Source organism: Oncorhynchus masou, chromosome 12 (genome assembly GCF_036934945.1).
Source record: "Oncorhynchus masou masou isolate Uvic2021 chromosome 12, UVic_Omas_1.1, whole genome shotgun sequence".
Lineage (NCBI taxonomy): Eukaryota > Metazoa > Chordata > Actinopteri > Salmoniformes > Salmonidae > Oncorhynchus > Oncorhynchus masou.
This window is the reverse complement of record NC_088223.1, coordinates 61,467,441-61,485,590: the sequence shown is the minus strand read 5'-3', so window position 1 is coordinate 61,485,590 and position 18,150 is coordinate 61,467,441. Positions and strand designations below refer to the sequence as shown.

Sequence of the window (18,150 nt, the reverse complement as noted above, 5' to 3'; positions counted from 1 at the left end):
TGATGAGGCTGAAGGGTCTGTGGTGTGTAACAGTTCAGTGACCCTGTGTTTGGGCAAGGCTGTGTCCTCGCCTGTGTGTCTGCTTGTGTGTTACAGATGTTGTCACAGCAGAGTAGACTGTGTTCTAGGTCAGCCTGGGTTTGGGACCAGGGTTTGGACAGGTTCTTCTCTGAGTGGCTTGTGCTGTGGCCAGCAGGCTGTCAATCAATCCTCTCTCTTTTGGTTTTGACATTTTCTCTCCATCATTCCCCTCCCTTGTTCTGCCCTCTAACCTCTAACCTCTATCGCTCCCCTCTTAGTATCAGTTCCTTCTGTCCCTCTAACCTCTAACCTCTATCGCTCCCCTCTTAGTATCAGTTCCTTCTGTCCCTCTGTCCCTCTAACCTCTATCGCTCCCCTCTTAGTATCAGTTCCTTCTGTCCCTCTGTCCCTCTAACCTCTATCGCTCCCCTCTTAGTATCAGTTCCTTCTGTCCCTCTAACCTCTATCGCTCCCCTCTTAGTATCAGTTCCTTCTGTCCCTCTAACCTCTAACCTCTATCGCTCCCCTCTGTCCCTCTAACTTAGTATCAGTTCCTTCTGTCCCTCTAACCTCTATAGCTCCCCTCTTAGTATCAGTTCCTTCTGTCCCTCTGTTCCTCTAACCTCTTATCAGCTCCCCTCTTAGTATCAGTTCCTTCTGTCCCTCTAACCTCTATATCAGCTCCCCTCTTAGTATCAGTTCCTTCTGTCCCTCTGTTCCTCTAACCTCTATCACTCCCCTCTTAGATTATGTTCCTTCTGTCCCTCTAACCTCTAAACTCTATCGCTCCCCTCTTAGTATCAGTTCCTTCTGTCCCTCTGTCCCTCTAACCTCTATCGCTCCCCTCTTAGTATCAGTTCCCTCTGTCCCTCTAACCTCTATAGCTCCGCTCTTAGTATCAACAACGACGAGACGGCCTACAGGGAGGAGGTGAGTGCCCTCGGAGTGTGGTGTCAGGAAAATAACCTCACACTCAACGTCAACAAAACTAAGGAGATGATTGTGGACTTCAGGAAACAGCAGAGGGAACACCCCCCTATCCACATTGATGGAACAGTAGTGGAGAGGGTAGCAAGTTTTAAGTTCCTCGGCATACACATCACAGACAAACTGAATTGGTCCACTCACACAGACAGCATCGTGAAGAAGGCGCAGCAGCGCCTCTTCAACCTCAGGAGGCTGAAGAAATTCAGCTTGTCACCAAAAGCACTCACAAACTTCTACAGATGCACAATCGAGAGCATCCTGGTGGGCTGTATCACCGCCTGGTACGGCAATTGCTCCGCCCTCAACCGTAAGGCTCTCCAGAGGGTAGTGAGGTCTGCACAACGCATCACCGGGGTCAAACTACCTGCCCTCCAGGACACCTACACCACCCGATGTTACAGGAAGGCCATAAAGATCATCAAGGACATCAACCACCCGAGCCACTGCCTGTTCACCCCGCTATCATCCAGAAGGCGAGGTCAGTACAGGTGCATCAAAGCTGGGACCGAGAGACTGAAAAACAGCTTCTATCTCAAGGCCATCAGACTGTTAAACAGCCACCACTAACATTGAGTGGCTGCTGCCAACACACTGACACTGACTCAACTCCAGCCACTTTAATAATGGGAATTGATGGGAAATGATGTAAATATATCACTAGCCACTTTAAACAATGCTACCTTATATAATGTTACTTACCCTACATTATTCATCTCATATGCATACGTATATACTGTACTCTATCATCTACTGCATCCTTATGTAATACATGTATCACTAGCCACTTTAACTATGCCACTTTGTTTACATACTCATATCATATGTATATACTGTACCCGATGCCATCTACTGTATCTTGCCTATGCTGCTCTGTACCATCACTCATTCATATATCCTTATGTACATATTCTTTATCCCCTTACACTGTGTATAAGACAGTAGTTTAGGAATTGTTAGTTAGATTACTTGTTGGTTATTACTGCATTGTCGGAACTAGAAGCACAAACATTTCGCTACACTCGCATTAACATCTGCTAACCATGTGTATGTGACAAATCAAATTTGATTTGATTTGATCAGTTCCTTCTGTCCCTCTAACCTCTATCGCTCCCCTCTTAGTATCAGTTCCTTCTGTCCCTCTAACCTCTATCGCTCCCCTCTTAGTATCAGTTCCTTCTGTCCCTCTAACCTCTAACCTCTATCGCTCCCCTCTTAGTATCAGTTCCTTCTGTCCCTCTGTCCCTCTAACCTCTATAGCTCCCCTCTTAGTATCAGTTCCTTCTGTCCCTCTGTCCCTCTAACCTCTATCGCTCCCCTCTTAGTATCAGTTCCTTCTGTCCCTCTAACCTCTATCGCTCCCCTCTTAGTATATGTTCCTTCTGTCCCTCTAACCTCTATCGCTCCCCTCTTAGTATCAGTTCCTTCTGTCCCTCTGACCTCTATCGCTCCCCTCTTAGTATCAGTTCCTCTGTCCCTCTGTCCCTCCAACCTCTGTCCCTCTAACCTCTAACCTCTAACCCAGGGATCATCAACTAGCGAATGATCGGGGGCCGGAACATAATTACATATAATCTGTAGAATGCAAAATGAATGCAAGAAGCCCAAACAAATATAAAATTTGACTAAAACATAATAATTTCAAACCCTACATTTGTATACGATCAGATGTGTTTCTATTGGGGAACATATTTTTTATTTTAAAATCACTTGGAGCAGATTTCAGGTGTTTTAACTGTCTTTTATGTCCCCCAAAAATAATATACATATGTTTTGCTCAGAAAACTCTATAGGGACAAATTAAACCACCCGAGGGTCAGTGTCCCTCTAACCTCTATACCCTCTTAGTATCAGTTCCTTCTGTCCCTCTAACCTCTATACCCTCTTAGTATCAGTTCCTTCTGTCCCTCTAACCTCTAACCTCTATACCCTCTTAGTATCAGTTCCTTCTGTCCCTCTAACCTCTATACCCTCTTAGTATCAGTTCCTTCTGTCCCTCTAACCTCTATACCCTCTTAGTATCAGTTCCTTCTGTCCCTCTAACCTCTATACCCGCTGTAGTATCAGTTCCTTCTGTCCCTCTAACCTCATATAAACCCTCTTAGTATCAGTTCCTTCTGTCCCTCTAACCTCTAACCTCTATACCCGCTTAGTATCAGTTCCTTCTGTCCCTCTAACCTCTAACCTCTATACCCGCTTAGTATCAGTTCCTTCTGTCCCTCTAACCTCTATACCCTCTTAGTATCAGTTCCTTCTGTCCCTCTAACCTCTATACCCTCTTAGTATCAGTTCCTTCTGTCCCTCTAACCTCTATACCCGCTTAGTATCAGTTCCTTCTGTCCCTCTAACCTCTATACCCGCTTAGTATCAGTTCCTTCTGTCCCTCTAACCTCTATACCCTCTTAGTATCAGTTCTTCTGTCCCTCTAACCTCTATACCCGCTTAGTATCAGTTCCTTCTGTCCCTCTAACCTCTATACCCGCTTAGTATCAGTTCCTTCTGTCCTTCTAACCTCTATACCCTCTTTGTATCAGTTCCTTCTGTCCCTCTAACCTCTATACCCGCTTAGTATCAGTTCCTTCTGTCCCTTTAACCTCTAACCTCTATACCCGCATAGTATCAGTTCCTTCTGTCCCTCTAACCTCTATACCCGCTTAGTATTAATTCCTTCTGTCCCTCTAACCTCTATACCCTCTTAGTATCAGTTCCTTCTGTCCCTCTAACCTCTATACCCTCTTAGTATCAGTTCCTTCTGTCCCTCTAACCTCTATACCCGCTTAGTATCAGTTCCTTCTGTCCCTCTAACCTCTATACCTGCTTAGTATCAGTTCCTTCTGTCCTTCTAACCTCTATACCCTCTTTGTATCAGTTCCTTCTGTCCCTCTAACCTCTATACCCGCTTAGTATCAGTTCCTTCTGTCCCTTTAACCTCTAACCTCTATACCCGCTTAGTATCAGTTCCTTCTGTCCCTCTAACCTCTATACCCGCTTAGTATCAGTTCCTTCTGTCCCTTTAACCTCTAACCTCTATACCCGCTTAGTATCAGTTCCTTCTGTCCCTCTAACCTCTATACCCGCTTAGTATCAGTTCCTTCTGTCCCTCTAACCTCTATACCCGCTTAGTATCAGTTCCTTCTGTCCCTCTAACCTCTATACCCGCTTAGTATCAGTTCCTTCTGTCCCTCTAACCTCTAACCTCTATACCCGCTTAGTATCAGTTCCTTCTGTCCCTCTAACCTCTATACCCTCTTAGTATCAGTTCCTTCTGTCCCTCTGTCCCTCTAACCTCTATCGCTCCGCTCTTAGTATCAGTTCCTTCTGTCCCTCTGTTCCTCTAACCTCTATCGCTCCCTCTTAGTATCAGTTCCTTCTGTCCCTCTGTCCCTCTAACCTCTATAGCTCCCCTCTTAGTATCAGTTCCTTCTGTCCCTCTGTCCCTCTAACCTCTATCGCTCCCCTCTTAGTATCAGTTCCTTCTGTCCCTCTAACCTCTATCGCTCCCCTCTTAGTATATGTTCCTTCTGTCCCTCTAACCTCTATCGCTCCCTCTTAGTATCAGTTCCTTCTGTCCTTCTGTCCCTCTAACCTCTATCGCTCCCCTCTTAGTATATGTTCCTTCTGTCCCTCTAACCTCTATCGCTCCCCTCTTAGTATATGTTCCTTCTGTCCCTCTAACCTCTATCGCTCCCCTCTTAGTATCAGTTCCTTCTGTCCCTCTGTCCCTCTAACCTCTATCGCTCCCCTCTTAGTATCAGTTCCCTCTGTCCCTCTGTCCCTCCAACCTCTGTCCCTCTAACCTCTAACCTCTAACCTCTAACCCAGGGATCATCAACTAGCGAATGATCGGGGGGCCGGAACATAATTACATATAATCTGTAGAATGCAAAATTAATGCAAGAAGCCCAAACAAATATAAAATTTGACTAAAACATAATAATTTCAAACCCTACATTTGTATACGATCAGATGTGTTTCTATTGGGGAACATATTTTTTATTTTAAAATCACTTGGAGCAGATTTCCAGGTGTTTTTACTGTCTTTTATGTCCCCCAAAAATAATATACATATGTTTTGCTCAGAAAACTCGGGGGGACAAATTAAACCACCCGAGGGTCAGTGTGCGCTAACCTCTATACCCTCTTAGTATCAGTTCAGTTCTGTCCCTCTAACCTCTATACCCTCTTAGTATCAGTTCCTTCTGTCCCTCTAACCTCTATACCCTCTTAGTATCAGTTCCTTCTGTCCCTCTAACCTCTATACCCTCTTAGTATCAGTTCCTTCTGTCCCTCTAACCTCTATACCCTCTTAGTATCAGTTCCTTCTGTCCCTCTAACCTCTATACCCTCTTAGTATCAGTTCCTTCTGTCCCTCTAACCTCTATACCCTCTTAGTATCAGTTCCTTCTGTCCCTCTAACCTCTAAGTGACCCCATATCCCTTCTGCTCTAACCTCATCCCTCTTAGTTCAGTTCCTTCTGTCCCTCTAACCTCTATACCCTCTTAGTATCAGTTCCTTCTGTCCCTCTAACCTCTATACCCTCTTAGTATCAGTTCCTTCCCTGTCCCTTCTGTCCCTCTAACCTCTATATACCCTCTTAGTATCAGTTCCTTCTGTCCCTCTAACCTCTATACCCACTTAGTATCAGTTCCTTCTGTCCCTCTAACCTCTATACCCTCTTAGTATCAGTTCCTTCTGTCCCTAACCTCTATACCCTCTTAGTATCAGTTCCTTCTGTCCCTTTAACCTCTAACCTCTATACCATTAGTATCAGTTCCTTCTGTCCCTCTAACCTCTATACCCTCTTAGTATCAGTTCCTTCTGTCCCTCTAACCTCTATACCCTCTTAGTATCAGTTCCTTCTGTCCCTCTAACCTCTATACCCTCTTAGTATCAGTTCCTTCTGTCCCTCTAACCTCTATACCCTCTTAGTATCAGTTCCTTCTGTCCTAACCTCTAACCTCTATACCCTTCTGTCTCTAGTTATATCAGTTCCTTCTGTCCCTCTAACCTCTATACCCTCTTAGTATCAGTTCCTTCTGTCCCTCCTAACCTCTATACCCTCTTAGTATCAGTTCCTTCTGTTCCTCTAACCTCTATACCTGCTTAGTATCAGTTCCTTCTGTCCTTCTGGACCCTCTAACCTGCTTAGGGGCGGTTCCTTCTGTCCCTTTACCTCTATACCCGTTAGTATCAGTTCCTTCTGTCCCTCTAACCTCTATACCCAAGAACTTAGTATCAGTTCCTTCTGTCCCTCTAACCTCTATACCTGCTTAGTATCAGTTCCTTCTGTCCCTCTCTAACCTCTATACCCATTTGTATCTTAACCTCTATACCCGTATCAGTTCCTTCTGTCCTCTAACCTCTAAACCCGCTTAGTATCAGTTCCTTCTGTCCCTCTAACCTCTATACCCTCTTAGTATCAGTTCCTTCTGTCCCTCTGTTCCTCTAACCTCTATGCTCCCACTCTTAGTATCAGTTCCTTCTGTCCCTCTGTTGTCCCTCTAACCTCTATACCCCCTCTTAGTATCAGTTCCTTCTGTCCCTCTAACCTCTATACCCCCCTTAGTATCAGTTCCTTCTGTCCCTCTAACCTCTAACCTCTCTTAGTATATGTTCCTTCTGTCCCTCTAACCTCTATCGCTCCCCTCTTAGTATCAGTTCTATATGTTCCTTGTCCCTCTAACCTCTATCGCTCCCCTCTTAGTATATGTTCCTTCTGTCCCTCCTCCCCTCTTAGTATATGTTCCTTCTGTCCCTCTAACCTCTATCGCTCCCCTCTTAGTATCAGTTCCTTCTGTCCCTCTGTCCCTCTAACCTCTATCCGCTCCCCTCTTAGTATCAGTTCCCTCTGTCCCTCTGTCCTCCAACCTCTAACCTCTAACCTCTAACCCAGGGATCATCCTGCTTAGTGATCAGGGGCCGGAACATTTACCTGTAGAATGCTGAATCCCCAAACAAATATAAAATTTGACTAAAACATAATAATTTCAAACCCTACATTTGTCCCAACCTCATGTTTCTTTGGGGAACATATTTTTTATTTTAAAATCTTGGAGCAGATTTCCAGGTGTTTTAACCCTCCCCCAAAAATAATATACATATGTTTTGCTCAGAAAACTCAGTTCCTTCAACCCCTCTAACCTCTATACCCTCTTAGTATCAGTTCCTTCTGTCCCTCTAACCTCTATAGTATCAGTTCCTTCTGTCCCTCTAACCTCTATACCCTCTTTAGTATCAGTTCCTTCTGTCCCCTCCCCTCTATACCCTTTAGTATCAGTTCCTTCTGTCCCTCTAACCTCTATACCCTCTTAGTATCAGTTCCTTCTGTCCCTCTAACCTCTATACCCCCTCTAGTATCAGTTCCTTCTGTCCCTCTAACCTCTATACCCTCTTAGTATCAGTTCCTTCTGTCCCTTTAACCTCTAACCTCTATACCCCTGTCCCTCTTAGTATCAGTTCCTTCTGTCCCTCCCTAACCTCAATACCCTCTTAGTATCAGTTCCTTCTGTCCCTTTAACCCTCTAACCTCTATACCCCCTCACTTAGTATCAGTTCCTTCTGTCCCTTTCCCTCTAACCTCTATACCCGCTTAGTATCAGTTCCTTCCTCTGTCCCTCTAACCTCTATCGGTCCCTTCTTAGTATCAGTTCCTTCTGTCCCTCTAACCTCTATACCCCACATCTTAGTATCAGTTCCTTCTGTCCCTCTAACCTCTATACCCGTCTTAGTATCAGTTCCTTCTGTCCCTCTAACCTCTATACCCACTTAGTATCAGTTCCTTCTGTCCCTCTAACCTCTAACCTCTATACCCGACTTAGTATCAGTTCCTTCTGTCCCTCTAACCTCTAAACCCGCTTAGTATCAGTTCCTTCTGTTCTGTCCTCTATACCAGGGTTAGTATCAGTTCCTTCTGTCCCTCTAACCTCTATACCCTCTTAGTATGTTTTTCCCTGTCCCCTTAACCTCTATACCCGCTTAGTATCAGTTCCTTCTGTCCCTCTAACCTCTAACCCACTTAGTATTTAAACCCTTATACCCAGTTCTAACCTCTAACCTCTATACAGTTCTGTGCTCTGTGTTTGTATGTTAGCACCCAGCCCTAGTGTTCTGTGTTTTCTTGTCCATTCCGGTGGATGCTCTTGTGGATTCTTTTTTTGTTTTTGAGTGTCTCTTGAGGCTTTTTTGTGCTTTTCCTACCACCTTTTGGATTTGCCATTTTTGTATTTAAGGACTTCTCCTTTTTACTTTATTAAATACACCGTCTTAAGTACTGCTGTGTCTGCCTCATCTTCTGGGTTCTGCTGACTATTCGTGGCTCAGTTGGTTAAGTGACTGTTTCTCACTCCGGAGACCCAGGTTCGTAACCGGGTCCTGACAGAAACACAGAGCCAAAAATGAACCCAGAGGCAGCCAGTTCCCAGGACCTTTTTGCCATCTGTCCCACCACCAGGAGACTGTCCAACGCCACGAAGCCGCCCTGGTTCAGCAAGAGGCCTTAATGGCTAGACATTCTCATCTTCTGTCGGAGATGCTGACTTCCATTAAGCAAATATCTGATCGTCTTACCCCGGCAACAGTTCCCGTCCCAGTACCTCAGATTCACGTACCCATGGCAGTTAACCCCCTGGCTGAACCTCGTCTTCCACCTCCCCAACGGTTCTCAGGTGATCCAAGTGCTTGTATCAGTTTCTCACCCAATGTTCTCTCTCCTTTGAGCTACAACCCTCTTCGTTTCCCAACCGACCGGTCTAAGATCGCTTATATCATCACCCTGCTGTCGGAAAATCAGCCCTGGCCTGGGCTACTGCTGTGTGGGATGCCCATAGTTCCTGCTGTGCCAGCTACTCTGCCTTTGCTGAGGAATTCAAACGTCCCTGTTTCAAGGCCCAAGCAGTGGTTCTGACTCAGCCAAACAGCTCCAGACTCTCCACCAAGGTTGGCGCAGCGTGACAGACTATGCAATCCAGTTCCGCACCCGTGGCAGCAGCAAGTGGCTGGAACAACGAGGGCTCACGGTGTGCTTTCTGAAAGGCCTTTCCGACACTATCCAAGATGAACTGGCCACTCGGGAACCACCGGACAATCTCGAGTCCCTGATCAAGTTGGCCTCACGCATTGACCAGCGTCTGAGAGAGAGAGAGAGAAACTCAACCGTAGACCTCTAGCCCCTATCAGTCCCAGCTCCGAGTCCCCACCTTTATCCCCCACCTTTATCCCCCACCTTTATCCTCGCTGGCTCCATCGGGACGCATCTCCCAGGCTGAGAGAGACCGCCGGATGAGGGACGGAAGCTGTCTATCATTGCGGCAAACCGGGCCATTTCCGTTCCACGTGTCCCGGGCTCCAGGGAAACGCTCTGTCCCGTACAGACCGGGGGGAACTGTAACGGGAAACATAACCTCCTCCCATCCGTCCAACTCCCGTCTGCTCATTCCAGTCACCCTCTCCTGGGACAACCACAAGCTTCATCTTCAAGCCTTGGTAGACTCTGGAGCCGCAGGTAACTTCATGGATGGTGTCTGGGCGAAGGAAATGTCGTTCCCTCTGAACCTCTAAGTGAACCCATGAGGGTCACTACATTGGATGGAAGCCCTTTGGGATCTGGACTTGTCACTCATGTCACTACCTCCTTGCGACTTTCAGTTTCACAACACCAGGAATTGATGAACTTTCATTTGATCTCCTGTTCCGAGTTCCCTCTCGTCCTTGGATCACCCCTGGCTTCACAGCCATAACCCTCACATCGACTGGTCTGTGGGCACTATCAAGCAGTATAGTCCTTATGTAAGCTACTTGTATTTTCCAGAATTCCCTGTTCTACTCCCGAGTCTTTAGAATCCATCGACCTGACCCGAGTTCCCGAGTGTTACCATGACCTCAAACTGGTGTTTAGCAAACAGAGGGCCACCATGCTACCACCCCATAGACCTTACTATTGCCCCATCGACCTGTTTCCGGGCACTTGCCCCCCAGGGGTCGGATCTTTTCCCTATCTCCACCCGAACGAGCTGCTATGGATACCTACATCAAGGACGCTCTGGAAGCAGGCCTCATCTGTCCATCCACCTCCCCGGCGGGTATCAGGTTTTTCCCTCTAACCTCTATTTGTGGCCAAGAAAGACGGTGGATTACGTCCTTGCATCGACTACCGGGGACTCAATGCCATAACCGTCCGTAACCGTTACCCGCTACCCCTTATGGCCACAGCCTTCTGCTCCAGGAAGCAGTTGTTTTCACTAAGCTTGACCTGCGGAACGCATACCATCTTGTGCGGATCAGACCTGGTGACGAGTGGAAGACCGCTTTCAACACGCCTACTGGTCACTATGAATACTTGGTGATGCCTTCGGCCTGACCAACGCCCTTCTAGCGGTGTTCCAAGCGCTCATAAACGATGTGCTTAGGGATCATGTTAACATATTTGTGTTCGTTTAACTTGGATGACATCCTCATCTTTTCGAGCTCCTTCGAGAACACACTAAGCATGTCAGACAAGTACTCAAACGCCTCCTGGACAGCCATCTGTCCGTTAAGCCGGAAAAATGTGAATTCCATTCATCCCGAGTACAATTCCTGGGATTTGTAGTGGAACCCGGTCGAGTCCAAATGGACCCCAGGAAGGTAGGGGAGGTAGCGGATTGGCCTACCCCCAAATCCGTTAAGGAAGTTCAGCGTTTCCTGGGCTTCACAAACTTTACCACAAGTTCATCAAGAACTTCAGCTTGGTGGCAGCCCTCTCTCAGCTTTAACCAAGGGTGGCAATGCAAGGTTTTTGTGGGGAAGAGAAGCTGAGACGGCCTTCCAAGGACTCAAGCAGCGCGTTCTCTTCTGCTCCCATCCTGATACTATACCCTACGGATGAACCATTTGTGGTGGATCAGTTGGTGTTGGAGCTGTCCTGTCTCAGAGGGGTGAAGACAAGAAGCTTCATCCGTGCGCTTTCTTCTCAACCTCTACCCCGACTGATCAGGAACTACGATGTGGGGGATCGTGAACTCCTAGCGGTTAAGATGGCATTGAAGGAATGGAGACACTGGCTCGAGGGGCTTCTCACCCGTTTCAAGTGCTTCTGTCGGACCACAAAAATCTGGAGTATATCCAGCAGGCGAAGCGGTTGAACTCTAGACAAGCTAGATGGTCTCTTTTCTTCAATCGATTCCAGTTTATCCTCACCTATCGGCCCGGGTCTAAGAATCTCAAACCGGATGCCCTGTCCCGAGTCTACGCTCCTGCCATTCGAGATGACACGGACATGCCTGTCCTTCCTGCTGCTAAGATTGTGGCTCCGATCTTGTGGCAAGTTGAGGATACCGTGAGACGTGCTCAAGCTCTAACCGGACCCGAAGGAGGTCCTGCCAATCGGTTGTTTGTCCCCAAGGCAGTGAGGACTCAGGTCCTTCTGTGGGGGCACTCCTCTCGCCTCACCTGTCATCCGGGCGTAGGTCGCACCTTGGAGTTCATCCAGCGTAAGTTCTGGTGGCCTACCATAAGAGAAGTTCGTTGCCACTCGTCAATGCCTGTCCCGTGTGCTGCCAGGGCAAATCTTCTCACCTCCGCCCTCAAGGACTCCTTCACCCTTTACCTGTTCCCCACAGACCCTGGTCCCATATCTCATTGGACTTTATTACTGGACTTCCTCCATCCCATGGCAATACTACTATCCTAGTCATAATCGACAGGTTTTCAAAGTCGGCCAGGTTCGTCCCTCTGACTAAGTTACCTTCTGCCAAGGAAACGGCTGAGTTGGTAATTAATCATGTGTTCCGAGTCTTCGGCATTCCTCAAGATATGGTTTCTGACAGAGGTCCCCAGTTCGCCTCAAGGTTTTGGAAGGCCTTCTGCCAACTCATGGGGGCTTCTGCCAGTCTATCTTCAGGGTACCATCCGGAATCAACGGCCAAACAGAGAGGATGAATCAAGAGCTGGAAACCACCCTCCGATGTATGACTCGTGACAACCCGTCCACATGGTCATCCTTTATTGTTTGGGCCGAATACGCGCACAACACCTTGCTGCTCCTCCTCCACTGGTATGTCCCTTGCAGTGTCAGTTTGGCTATGCTCCTCCATTGTTCCCGGACCAGGAGGCAGAAGTCAGTTGCCTTCAGCCTTGAAGTTCGTCAGACCCACTGTCGGCTTCTGTGGAGGAAGACCCGTCTTAATCTTATGCGTTCCTCACAGAGGTACCAACAACAAGCCAACAGATCAGTTCCTTCTGTCCCGGGCCTAACCCTGCGCCCCTCCAGAGAGTCTGGCTCTCCACAAGAAACTTACCTCTACGGGTGGAGTCTCGCAAGCTGTCCCAAAAATACATCGGTCCCTTCAAGGTTGCCAGGAGAGTTAACCCAGTTTCTTATCAGTTCCTTACCCAGATCCCTTAAGATTAATCCCACATTTCACATTTCATTGTTAAAACCTGTTGTTTTTCTCCCCTTGTCCCGGCAGACAGACCTCCCCTCCGCCTCGTGTCATTGGAGGCCAGCCGGCTTATACCGTCCATCGGATACTGGATTCCTTCTGCCCTGCAGCGGTCCTGGCAGTATCTGGTGGACTGGGAAGGCTTCAGTCCCGAGGAGCGCTCTAGGTTCCTGCCAAAGACATCCTGGATCCTGACCTCATTCGTCAGTTCAGGGCCCTCCACCCTGAGAGAGCTGGAAGGAACGTCAGGAGCCGTTCCTAGGGGATTCTGTCAGGATTTGGCCAGGGTTGTTCCGGGTTTTGGTCACTAGATGCCCCCATTGTGCTTTTTGACCTTATGTTTTTTCCCTTGTTCCCCATTATTCTTTGCACCTGTAACCTCTTTCCCCTGATTGTATTTAAACCCTTAGTTTCCCTCAGTTCTGTGCTCTGTGTTTGTATGTTAGCACCCAGCCCTAGTGTTCTGTGTTTTCTTGTCGATTCCGGTGGATGCTCTTGTGGAATTCTGTTTTTGTTTTTGAGTGTCTCTTGAGGCTTTTTTGTGCTATTCCTACCACCTTTTGGATTTGCCATTTTTGTATTTAAGGACTTCTCCTTTTTACTTTATTAAATACACCGTCTTAAGTACTGCTGTGTCTGCCTCATCTTCTGGGTTCTGCTGACTATTCGTGGCTCAGTTGGTTAAGTGACTGTTTCTCACTCCGGAGACCCAGGTTCCTTCCTGACACTTCTGTCCCTCTAACCTCTATACCCGCTTAGTATCAGTTCCTTCTGTCCCTCTAACCTCTATACCCTCTTAGTATCAGTTCCTTCTGTCCCTTCTAACCTCTATACCCTTCTGTCCCTCTAACCTCTATACCCGCTTAGTATCAGTTCCTTCTGTCCCTCTAACCTCTATACCCGCTTAGTATCAGTTCCTTCTGTCCCTCTAACCTCTATACCCGCTTAGTATCAGTTCCTTCTGTCCCTCTAACCTCTATACCCTCTTAGTATCAGTTCCTTCTGTCCCTCTAACCTCTATACCCTTCTGTCCCTCTAACCTCTATACCCACTTAGTATCATTTCCTTCTGTCCCTCTAACCTCTATACCCTTAGTATCAGTTCCTTCTGTCCCTCTAACCTCTATACCCGCTTAGTATCAGTTCTTCTGTCCCTCTAACCTCTATACCCTCTTAGTATCAGTTCCTTCTGTCCCTCTAACCTCTATATCTCTTAGTATCAGTTCCTTCTGTCCCTCTAACCTCTATACCCTCTTAGTATCAGTTCCTTCTGTCCCTCTAACCTCTATACCCTCTTAGTATCAGTTCCTTCTGTCCCTCTAACCTCTATACCCACTTAGTATCAGTTCCTTCTGTCCCTCTAACCTCTATACCCGCTTAGTATCAGTTCCTTCTGTCCCTCTAACCTCTATACCCTCTTAGTATCAGTTCCTTCTGTCCCTCTAACCTCTATACCCTCTTAGTATCAGTTCCTTCTGTCCCTCTAACCTCTATACCCTCTTAGTATCAGTTCCTTCTGTCCCTCTAACCTCTATACCCGCTTAGTATCAGTTCCTTCTGTCCCTCTAACCTCTATACCCGCTTAGTATCAGTTCCTTCTGTCCCTCTAACCTCTATACCCGCTTAGTATCAGTTCCTTCTGTCCCTCTGTCCTTCTAACAACCAATCTCTCTACCTCCTCTCCCCTCCCCCTCTTCACCTGTCCCTTCCCTCTGCCATCTCTTCTCCTATACCCCCCCCCCTCCTCCTCACCAGCTTTGACTCTGATGTTGGGGCTGCGGATCTTGCCAGCCTGGTTCTCTGCGGTGCAGAAGTAGTCGTTGTCGTGGATGTAGGAGTTGAAGGCGGAGGGAGAGAAGGGGTAGAGTTGGAGGGTACCATTGGCATGGACATGACGGATGTGGGGCACGTCATAGATGTCATCGCCGGTGGCCAGGTACCAGCGCAGGATGGCGGTGGGGGTGCCGCCCGCCGGACAGGGCAGAGACACCCCCACCGAGCTGGAGTAGGTCAGCCTCTGGAGGGACGCGTTCACAAAGTACAGCCTGGTAGAGCCCACATCCTCGCTGTGTACTGCATGGGGAGAGAGACATCGCAGTCAGTAATAAGTAGTGTAGAGAGAAGAACAGTAGAACTGTAGAACAGTAGAAGAGTAAAACTGTAGAAGAGTAGAACATTAAAACTGTAGAACAGTAGAACAGTAGAACTGTAGAACAGTAGAACTGTAGAAGAGTAAAACTGTAGAAGAGTAAAACTGTAGAAGAGTAAAACTGTAGAAGAGTAGAACTGTAGAAGAGTAGAACTGTAGAACAGTAAAACTGTAGGACAGTACAATAGTAGAACTGTAGAACTGTCGAACTGTAGTAGAACTGTAGAAGTGTAAAACAGTAGAACTGTAGAATAGTAGAACTGTAGAATAGTAGAACTGTAGAACAGTAGAACTGTAGAATAGTAGAACTGTAGAACTGTAGTAGAACAGTAGAACAGTAAAACTGTAGAGCAGTAGAACAGTAGAATAGTAGAACTGTAGAACTGTAGAACAGTAGAACTGTAGAACAGTAGAACAGTAAAACTGTAGAACTGTAGAACTGTAGTAGAACAGTAGAACTGTAGAACAGTAGAACAGTAGAACTGTAGAACAGTAGAATTGTAGAACTGTAGAATTAGTAGAACAGAACAGTAGAACTGTAGAACTAGAACTGTAGAACTGTAGAGAACAGTAGAATTGTAATAGAACTGTAGAACAGTAGAATAGTAGAACTGTAGAACAGTAGAATAGTAGAACTGTAGAATAGTAGAACAGTAGAACAGAACAGTAGTAGAATAGTAGAACTGTAGAGCAGTAGAACTGTAGAACAGTAGAATAGTAGAACTGTAGAAGTGTAGAACAGTAGAACTGTAGAACAGTAGAATCATAGAACAGTAGAATAGTAGAACAGTAGAACTGTATAACAGTAGAACTGTATAACAGTAGAATAGTAGAACAGTAGAACAGTAGAATAGTAGAACAGTAGAACAGTAGTAGAACAGTAGAACTGTAGAACAGTAGAACTGTAGAACAGTAGAACAGTAGAACTGTAGAACAGTAGAATAGTAGAACTGTATAACAGTAGAATAGTAGAACTGTAGAACAGTAGAATAGTAGAACAGTAGAATAGTAGAACAGTAGAATAGTAGAACAGTAGAACAGTACAACCGTAGAACTGTAGAACTGTAGAACAGTAGAATAGTAGAACAGTAGAACAGTAGAACAGTAGAATAGTAGAACTGTAGAAGTGTAGAACTGTAGAATAGTAGCACAGTAGAACTGTAGAACTGTAGAACAGTAGAACAGTAGTAGAACGAATAGAACTGTAGAATAGTAGAACTGTATAAGCAAAGTGTCACTGTTGTAAAATAACAGGTGAGGAACTGCTTGAAAAACACACTGTTGAGCACCATATTCAAAACACACATCTGGAAATCTGCCCAAGCATTATTCAATGGGCGGCAGGGTAGCCTAGTGGGCCAGTGTTGGACTAGTAACCGAAAGGTTGCAAGTTCGAACCCCCGAGCTGACAAGGTACAAATCTGTCTTTCTGCCCCTGAACGGGCAGTTAACTCACTGTTCCTAGGCTGTCATTGAAAATAAGAATTTATTCTTAACTGACTTGCCTAGTTAAAAAAATAAAGAAATAGTTCAATTAAAGTCATAATAAATTAAACTGAATAGTAATAAACAGATGTAACAGACCAGAAGACAGGAAGAATAAGAATGCCCTTCAAATGTGGAGCAAAATAATCAGAACAAATGTATGTCAAATGTCCAACTGCAAACATCAGTCATGTGATGCAGAAAGCCAGGGATTTGGGCTAAAGCCTCTGGTGGGTTAGGTGGATGTGGGAGGAGGCCTCTACCTACACACAGACACACACACACACTCACAGAGGAAACACACAGTTAAGTTATGTGATTGGAATGTGTATGCCAGACGCAGAGTTAAATCGGTTTAATCTCCTTTCATATTTAACACACCAGGAGTGTTCCTCCTGGGTACTCAGATTAGGGACACACAACCCCAGCAGAGAGAAAGGGGAGGTCCCCACATTTAGGGTCAAGGAGGGGAAGACTAGAAGAGAGAAATGACCCTGTCATAGATGGACAGATGTGTCCAAATCTCCCCCCGCCCCCAATATGTAACACACACATTTTTTCTAACTCCCATTCTGTATCAGCTTTCAGGTCCAGCTCAGCACACAGAGTTCAACTCATTCATCTAACCATCTAGCATACACATGAATGAAGCAAAATGATCTGTAGCCAGATCATTGGAGCTTCAGAGATCTGAGAAATCACCCCACCCCAGAAATTCACATCTAGCTGTAGACTCTCTATTGTCCAGCCTCTCCAACACCACTGTCCAACCCCTCCAACACCACTGTCCAGCCTCTCCAACACCACTGTCCAACCCCTCCAACACCACTGTCCAGCCTCTCCGACACCACTGTCCAGCCCCTCCGACACCACTGTCCAGCCTCTCCGACACCACTGTCCAGCCCCTCCGACACCACTGTCCAGCCCCTCCGACACCACTGTCCAGCCCCTCCGACACCACTGTCCAGCCCCTCCGACACCACAGTCCAGCCCCTCCAACACCACTGTCCAGCCCCTCCGACACCACTGTCCAGCCCCTCCGACACCACTGTCCAGCCCCTCCGACACCACAGTCCAGCCCCTCCGACACCACTGTCCAGCCCCTCCAACACCACAGTCCAGCCCCTCCAACACCACTGTCCAGCCCCTCCAACACCACAGTCCAGCCCCTCCAACACCACTGTCCAGCCCCTCCAACACCACTGTCCAGCACCTCCCACACCACTGTCCAGCCTCACCTACACCACTGTCCAGCCCCTCCAACACCACTGTCCAGCCCCTCCAACACCACTGTCCAGCCTCTCCTACACCACTGTCCAGCCCCTCCACACCACTGTCCAGCCTCTCCTACACCACTGTCCAGCCCCTCCGACACCACTGTCCAGCCTCTCCTACACCACTGCATTTTCACAGAACCTGTAACCAAAATACCGCCATCGGTACTGTGTGAATGGTTCTCTGCTTTTTCTGCAGGTAAATTCATCAACACTTCCATTGTTTAACACCTCCCTAATTTGAAATTCAAACATCCCCCCATGGGTTAACAACACCCCCACCCCTCCCAATGTGCCAGTTAACAACTGATATGTACGAAAGGGTATACCTGAAAGAAAGTGGTAAATGACTGGCTGTTTGAAAGGGGCTCATTGCCTTTCATTTTTTACAGGTAATATGCCACATCTTCTGCCTGAAATCGATATTAGTTCATGGGCTCATTAAATGTCCATTTGTGTACCTTGTGTTGTTGACAAGACAGATTATTTACATGTGTAGATTCAGATGGTGGTGATAACAACACATCAAACCATGAAGCGTTTTCTCACGGAATCAGCACCATGGACAGAGGCTATACATTAACCCTACAGTAAGATCAGCACCATGGACAGAGGCTATAAATTAACCCTACAGTAAGATCAGCACCATGAGAGGCTATACATTAACCCTACAGTAAGATCAGCACCATGACAGAGGCTATACATTAACCACAGTAAGATCAGCACCATGACAGAGGCTATACCAATCCTGTAAGATCAGCACCATGACAGAGGCTATACATTAACCCTACAGTAAGATCAGCACCATGACAGAGGCTAT

At 46.8% G+C, this 18,150-nt stretch overlaps 1 pseudogene; it reads right to left on the bottom strand.

Annotated features, from left to right (window-relative positions):
- LOC135550575 (cell adhesion molecule DSCAML1-like) overlaps positions 1 to 18,150 on the bottom strand; it is a 151,855-nt pseudogene that overhangs the window by 120,354 nt on the left and 13,351 nt on the right.